An 8,369-nucleotide genomic window follows, 5' to 3' on the forward strand; every position below is an offset into this window, starting at 1 on the left:
AATGCGTTGAATTTAAACAATAAGATGATGGATTCTGTCTGTAAGCAGTTCAAAATAAAGCATCATAATTCCACCACTTATCGCCCCAAAGATGAATGGGGCAGTAGAGGCAGCTAATAAGAACATCAAAAGCCTCATAGAAAAGATGACTGAGACCTATAAGGATTGGCATGAGAAGTTTCCATTTGCTCTGGTATATGGGATGGAAGCTGTCTTACCTATTGAGGTGGAAATTCCCTCACTTCGGATTTTTTCAGACGTGAAGCTTAATGAGGCAGAATGGGTACATGCTAGGTATGACCAGTTGAACTTGATTGAAGAAAAGAAATTGAAAGCTATTTGTCACGGTCAGATGTACCAAAAACGTATGATACGTGCACATGGTAAGAAAGTTCGCCTTTGAGAATTCCATGAGGGAGATTTGGTGCTTAAAAGGATGTTGTCTACTCAGAAAGATTTCATGAGGAAAGTGGATGCCCAACTGGGAATGACCGTATGTTGTTAAAAAAGCCTTTTCTAGGAGAGCTCTAGTCTTAACCGAAATGGACGGATCGGAATGCCCCTATCTAGTGAATTCTGACGCTGTTAAAAGATATTTCGCTTGAAGAAGAAAAAAATGAAAAAATTGAAAAATGAAAAAATAAAAAAGGAAAAGGAAAAGGAAAAATGAGAAAAAAAATGAAAATTTGTGAAAATAAAAAATGAAAAAATGAAAAAATGAAAAATGAAGAAAGAAAAAAGAGAAAAATGAAAAAATAGAGAAAAATAAAGGGGGGGTTCAAGATGAAAACCCGAAAAAGGTGTCTTGAAACCAAAGGAGGTCTCAAGTTAAAAACCCGCAAAGGGCGACTTGAGTTTTGTTTAAATTCAGAATTCGTGCATGGTGGAGATTCTGAATTGATTTTGGAAGTAGAAAGTGCTTCTAATATGGATAGTAACAATGACAGTTGATGATCAGGGTTGAGACTAAAGATTAATGAGTCTCGATTGAAATAACCAAGAGAGAAATTTAATGTACATGAGATTCAATACTGGTTTAGGGAATCCAATGATGGAGATTTGGGAGTTTAGAAGTAGCTTCACACTCTTAAGCATCATCATAATTTTGGAGATCCTTTCGACAGAAGCTACACTCGAGTCATTCTAACGGCATGCCAGTTCAAAAGCATTTGCATTATTGATAGTTGAAGATGCCTACTCTTTTGTTCTTTTGCTTTTCCCAGTTAAAAGTTTGCCATATAGTTACCTAAAGATTCTCTGCATTATATAAATAAAGAGATGCATTTTCTTGTTAATTTCCCTTTTGCAAACATCTTATTTTAAAAAGTTAAAACATATAACTTAACTTGAAGTACATAAGATCATTTTGTATTATTATGCAAAAGGTTTTGGAAAATGCAGGTATTATAAAGCTGACAATGGTTTAAACATGTAAGCTTGTGTGGGTACGGCAAACTAAAATCTTGAAATTCGGAAAAAATCTCAATCATTAGAAGATGATCCAAAGAGATTGTCATTGATCAAGAAGTTGGTCATGAGTACTGGTAGGTTTCAAGAAAGAAATGAGTCGAGAAGTCAAGGTCCTGTTAAACCGAAGGATATGGTATTGAGATTGTCAACTGGGGTGAACTGGTCAAATATTCTATGCCCAAGATGAAACCGAGTTCTATCGAGATCAAAATGAGATAGTGTTCTTTCGAAGAAGAAAATGCATTAAATTGCATAATTGCATACATTTTAGGAATGAATAGGATCATGGCATTCATAATTGTATGATGACTTAAGCATTTACAGGTTTCCCAAAGATATTTGAAGATTGAAGATATTGAAGCATTGAGATGAAGATAACTAGTTTTGAAATCTTAAAAAGAATTATGTTTAGACTAAAACTGAGCCAAAGCAGATTCACATATCCAATGGCTTCCAGACAAGTTTTCATGATGGAGATGGATTTTTAGAAATTTTCTCAAATTCTAAATTTTTTAGTATAATATTTTCAAGCATACACTAATGATTGATAATGTTTGATTTTCAGGTTTGACCTTCGAAACAATTTAATGTTAAGCCTTCACGGAAGAGTAGTGAAGCAAATCATCTATAAGCCTTCACGGAAGAGTAGTGAAGCGAATTCATTTTATGAAGATCGAGTTTTATACTCTCTGATGTAATAGAGAGCGGACCCATTTGTTGAAGATCGAGTTCTATACTCTCTGATGGAATAGAGAGCGAACCCGTTTGTTGAAGATTATTCGAGTTCTATACTCTCTGAAGGAATAGAGAGCAGACCCGTTTGTTGAAGATTGTTCGAGTCTTATACTCCCTGAATGAATAGGGACCGGACACATTTACTGAAGATTGTTCGAGTTCTATACTCTCTGAAGGAATAGAGAGCGGACCCGTTTTATGAAAATTGTTTAAGTTCTATACTCCCTGAATGAATATGGAGTGGACTCATTTATTGAAGATTGTTCGAGTCTTATACTCCCTGAATGAATAGGGAGTGGACACGTTTGCCGAATATTGTTCGAGTCTTATACTCCTTGAAAGAATAGGGAGCAGACCCGTCATTTGAAGATTTTTCAAGCATCACTTATCTTGAAGTAATAGTAGAGTGATTTAATCTTTTAAAGTTTTTATGACCGGACAAACTCGACCATCTTTTGATCTTTGCTATATTCTCGTTGCACGATAATGAGCAAAGAGGGGCAGTTGTAGATGCTCGTTTTTATCCGGGGCTAAGTCGGAGCAAACCCGAAGCAAAGGTAGGCCTAAAGAAGAACTCAACCCGTTGAAGGCCCAGTTTAAGCCTAATGACCCAGCATTGTTATCATCCAAGATTCCAGTCCGTGAAGTCCTGGGAAACTGAAAAATGGTTATCAGGAGTTTTAAAAAAACTGTAAATGGAGTGAGTGTCAGATTTTTATTGATTAAGAACGAGAAACAGAGGAGATACTTGAGCGGAGAGAGACCATTACGAGAAGAACATAGATTTTTATTTGTTTTTTTAACACAATAGAACAAACAAAAGAACAGTGTGTGTAAAAGTTTTCTTTCCAATATTCAGAGATCAAACGGTGTAAACAACATTTCTTCCTGGTATTCAAAGCACAAGTAGTGAATTTCTACAGCAATACTAACACAAGCAGTGAGTTTTGAAAGCTATACTAGCAACCCATAAACAGTTTTTCCTTTATTTTATTATCATTATTTATTTCCTTTCTTTACCTTTGAAATGTTCATTCATGTACGGGTTTTGTAATCTTTCTTTCGAAGTATAAAATAAAAGAGAAAGAGGAATTAGCAACTCACCTTAATTGTGAACGATGGTAGAATCTCAGTGGTTTCACCTAAGTCGTTCGGGGTTCAATTGCCAGAATCTAGAGACTGAGATTAGTGTTATTAAATCAAATAAATCATTGAACACCTAACGAGAAAATAAATTAGAGGAATGAGGGGTCTCGGGTTACCTTTGTCGGGTTCTAGTTGGAGCCGAGACCGTTGGAGTAGACAAGATCACTTGGCTAGGTTTAAGTTTCTTGGTTCTTGGGGTCTAAAACGAGAGGAGCTTTGTTATTTCTGGTTATGGGTTTCAATTGTGTGGGTTTAGCGATAGAGAAGAGGGGAGACTGGAGAGAGAAAGTGAGGCGCACTTTTGTTTTAACAAATTACTTAGGTTTTTTTAAAAGTTATATAGTAAAGGTTTTGGTTAAATTTTGATTAGTCATTGTAATAGTTTGGGTTAATTAAGGTTTAGTCACTGTGACCTTAGGGGTAAATTCAGTTTAGGCCCTTTCAATTAAGGCTCAATTTTGCAAAGTGGTCCCCTATTTGTTTTAATTTTTTGTTTTTTTTTCCGAATGTGCGGGCACTATTATGTTATTTTACATTTCATTTTAGTTTAAAATAAATAGGAGAAATTACATATATGATATTAGTTTATGTGCATTTTTATATTTAGGTCATTGCATTAATTTTGATTCTATAAATTTGATTTTACATTTATTTAAATTTAGTCATATTACATTTAAATATGTATATACATGTTTTTCTAAAAACATTTGTAATTTAGCATGTCATGTTTTTATTTTTATATTTAAGTCACATTTGTACATTATATGTTAATATGCATAATTTATGATTTTTAATTAAAACATATGTATATAATTTTTTTTGTTGTTGTATGTCACGTTGTATGATATTTTTAATTTGGTTTAATTAATTTTGGCATGACATCCACTTTTTGCATAATTTGCATGATAGCCTCACGTGCATAATTCGACCTATTACATAATCGGACTAAGGGTAATACCCTTTAATTTAAAATTGTCTTGAGTGGCCTGTCTTAATTGATTAGAGGGTCGTTATGACCATTTTAAATTAAAAGTGTATCCCGAAAGTGAAACCTAAATAATCAATTCGTCACCTAAAATTTGGGGAACGAAAGAAAAGAAAATGTTCGATAATTTAAATTTTTCGAGAAAATGTTGTTAGAACCCATCTAAGATATGGTCTCGATATTTTTAAATAACCGAACATTCCTTATCTTTCTAAAACAATTCGGTAATTTTAATTTAATTTATTTGGGTGCATTTGAATATTATAATGAAATTTTAATATTAAATTATTTTGATTTGAGTAAGAATTAATTTTCTCAAGTACTGGTAAATTATTACTTCTCGATATGAAATAATTTAATATTACTACATTTCATTGTAAAATTTGCATTTTTTTCGAGATCATAAATTAAATTAAATTCGAATTTGTAAAGTTCATTGCAAAGACGTTAATTAATTGACTAGGTACTAATTTAGGGCGTTGTGGGGGTGCTAATCCTTCTCCACACATAACCGACTCCGGAACTCATTTTTTGGTAACACAGACCTCAATTTGTTGTTTTAATTAAAATTAATTTTTATTTAAAATGACAAAACGTTTTTGGGTGCCCAATTACACCCTAATCAAATATTGGTGGCGACTCTTCGAACCGTATTTTTCGATCTTAAAGAAAATCCAAATTTTTTTGAAACGAGATATCATTTAAATCGCATTTATTTTTAAATTAAAAAGATGATAATTAAGAATTAATATGGTTTTCAAAATCTCACTTTTAAGGAAAAATCATTTTGACAGCTTGACGACTCTGCTGGGGAATTTTTTAGAGAGTCAGGTCGATAGTTGATTAATTAATTGTCTTTGCAATTGAAAATTATAAATTCATTTTAATTTGATTTTTGATCCCTTGTTTGGTTTTGAATAAGTTTTGTTTGTATTTTGATTTTTTTTAATTCGATTAACAATTAAATAGTTGTACTGATCTGTTTGCTAATGATTTCAGAATAATTGTGTGTTTTGGGAATTGATTTTGAGTGTTTTTATTGTTTGCTTTTTCGCTTTTCTTTACACACTGCATAATTGCATTATCATAACATGAGCTAAAACCCCTCTCCGTCCTGTTTAAGTAGGAGTGAGAGACTATGCCCTCGTGTGGTTTTCACCTCCGCATGAGATAGTGGATCGCTCCTGGAACTCACGCCTTATGGTCCTCGTGATGGTAATCACCTCCGCATGGACATAAGGAGGTGTGTTCCCTCGAAATTGAACTCGATCCCCTAAAGCCTATTATGGGCCAGGATTGAGGGTTCGACAACCCAATGGGGCACCGAAAAGGACAATTCGAGAACCTATTACTTTAGAACCAAACCCAGCATATAGTGAACATAGAGCCTGAACTTAGATTGAGCCAACCCCGAGCCTTAAGAATCCCGTGAGGAGGGTAAACAAGGAAAAGCTTTTTTTGAGTCATTTATTTTCGTTTTTCGAATAAATGCATGCGAACTAGATATCATGCGGTTAGGTTTATTTTTCGAACAAGCATACAAATTAGATATCATGCGTTAGGGTTTCTTTTTGTGAATAACAAAGCATGGGGGTAGATATCATGTTGGGTAGGATCTGATAAAGCATGATTGGGTAGCCAGTATGTGGGTAGGATTCTTTAACAAATTATTATCCAGACTTAATTGTTTTATGTTTACTAACCGATCTTTTGTTGTCTTTGCCTTGATTCTTTTCTGTTTTACATTGCATTATCCATTACATGGTGTTGATTTGGGATCGATGTCCATATAGAAGGCCAGTAATATGGAACGAATGGTTCAGAAAGAGGTTGAGGATAATGCAGTTATTCTGAGGTGGTCGGAACAGTCCCAACTGACCAACGGGGACAGTGTGATGCCTGGATACCTGTCGGAGTTATTTGGTTACACTCACATCAATATACGTCAGAATGATCTGAGTGAGCTAAGAGAGGTATGGAGAAGATGGGAAGCAGCCGATAAGGAGATGTTTTATTAGTTGTCGACGATATTCCTTATCTTCTGGATGTTCCTATTAACCGAAATCTGTTTAGAGCATTAACGCAGTTCTGGAATCTGGCTTATAGCTCTTTCACATTTGGTAGAGTGGATCTGACACCAAGAATAGAGGAGTATCAAGCTTTGGTCCGTTGTCCGAGGTCCCAAATGGATAGAATATAAACCAAGCTGCCAGTCACTCTTTCATTTAAGAAGAAATTACTATTGATAACCGGAATGAGTGAAGATTTGGTAGTCAGAAACATTAAGAAGAAATGAGACAGTGAGTGTATCTCTTGGGCTGCTCTGAAAGAAGTAATTAATCATCACCCTGATAAGAGAAAGAAGCTTGACCTGTTTGCTTTAGGTATTTATGGGCTCGTTATTTTTCCAAAGGTGCTAGGATATATAGAAGTATCAGTCGTTAACCTGTTTGAAAGATTAGACAAGCATGTGGATCATGTTCTAGCCATTCTAGCTGAGACGTTTCGGTCTTTGAGTTCTTGTAGGCGCGAATGAGAAGGACGTTTTATAGGGTGTGCGCCTTTGTTGCTAGTGTGGATTCTAAGTTATTTCAAACATGTTGAAATGGCACCAAGATGAGTGTTTCTAGATGGGTTTTTGCCTTTAAAGGATTTTCTTTCTAAATAATGTCCTGAGGGTTTCACCGAAGAAAAATGGATGGTCATCTTCAAGGATATCAGGGATGGTGATGTCTCTTCATGGAATGTCTCTTTGGATATACTTTACAGATGTGGAGAGTGAGATTGGGTTCCTTTGCCAGGTATATGGGGTTCTGTTGGGTATGCACCGCTACTAGTTTCTAGACAGTATGGGTCAAGGAAGTTCATTCCAACCATATGGGACTTGGTCGGGTCGGATTTTGTATTCAAAGGAGATCATTATAAGGGTAAACTTAAAGGGGTTGTTGAGGCCTGGAAGCAAACTCATCGTGTGAATCTGTTCACCTATGATCTCGAGTTTTCTCAAGAGTACAAGCAGTGGAGAAGCGGTCGAGTAAATGACAACATCTCGATGGTGAATCCTGAAAACATTCAGCTTGTGGAAGAACAGTTGAGAATGGTGTCATCTCTATTAGAGTTAGCTAAGCGCGATTTCAAAGCAGAACAGAGACAATGGAGAATGACTTTGCATAAGCTAAAAGATGAAGTGTATCAAAAGGGATTAGAGATTGACATTCAGAAGAGTAAAGCAGATCGAATTGAAAGAGTGGAGAAGCAACTTCGATTAGACTTTGACGATCTTCAGCCAACTTATCAGCGAATGATAAAAGCTCGGACAACTTCTAGCTCGAGTAAGTCATCTGTTGAATGGAGGCAAGAAGTGGCGAGACTCAAGAGAGTAGCCAGAGAGAGTTAAGAAGAGCTCAAGCAAAGCAGACACCAAGTTAAGATTTTATCGAAAGAAAAGAGTTCTTTAGAGCAGCGGTTACAAGAGAGTCAATCCCAGAATGAGAAGTTGAAGGGGAAGATTTCAAGTTTAGAGGTTGTATCACGATGATTCCGAAGCAGGGAAGGTAGCTCGAGCCATGGGGAGGTTGAAAGTTTGAAGAAACAAGTGGGTAAACTTGAGACTACGGTTCAGGATTTTCAGAGGCAAACAAGTGAGTTATCGATAGTTTTTTATGAGGAGGCTATACAGTGGCGTTTCGATGGGAGCAAGCTCAGGCAAGAGTTAAGCAAAGAGATGACCTTATTGCTTGTTACCTAAGACATGCTCAAGGAATATCTCAATATTTGGTCAATCTATTTGACGAAGCTGCTGATGTAAGTGAAGAATTGGATCCCGAGGCTGAAGAAAACCAGAAGATTGTGGAGTTGCTAGCACATGTACAACAAATATGAGAGATGTTGCATATTTATTTATGATATGTTTCAACCTTGTAATTGAACGTCGTTCTAATATAAAGAGTTGTTCTAAGGAGTCGTTCCAGGATCAACACCCTGCATTTTGCATATGCATTTTTTTTGCAATGTATTTAAATTTAAATTTTGC

General features: G+C 35.5%; 1 pseudogene; it reads right to left on the reverse strand.

The window, feature by feature from the left end:
* LOC120200958 overlaps positions 1-8,369 on the reverse strand; it is a 31,533-nt pseudogene that overhangs the window by 14,942 nt on the left and 8,222 nt on the right.

Source organism: Hibiscus syriacus, unplaced genomic scaffold, assembly GCF_006381635.1.
Source record: "Hibiscus syriacus cultivar Baekdansim isolate YM2019G1 unplaced genomic scaffold, ASM638163v2 tig00006666_pilon, whole genome shotgun sequence".
Taxonomy (NCBI): Eukaryota; Viridiplantae; Streptophyta; class Magnoliopsida; order Malvales; family Malvaceae; genus Hibiscus; species Hibiscus syriacus.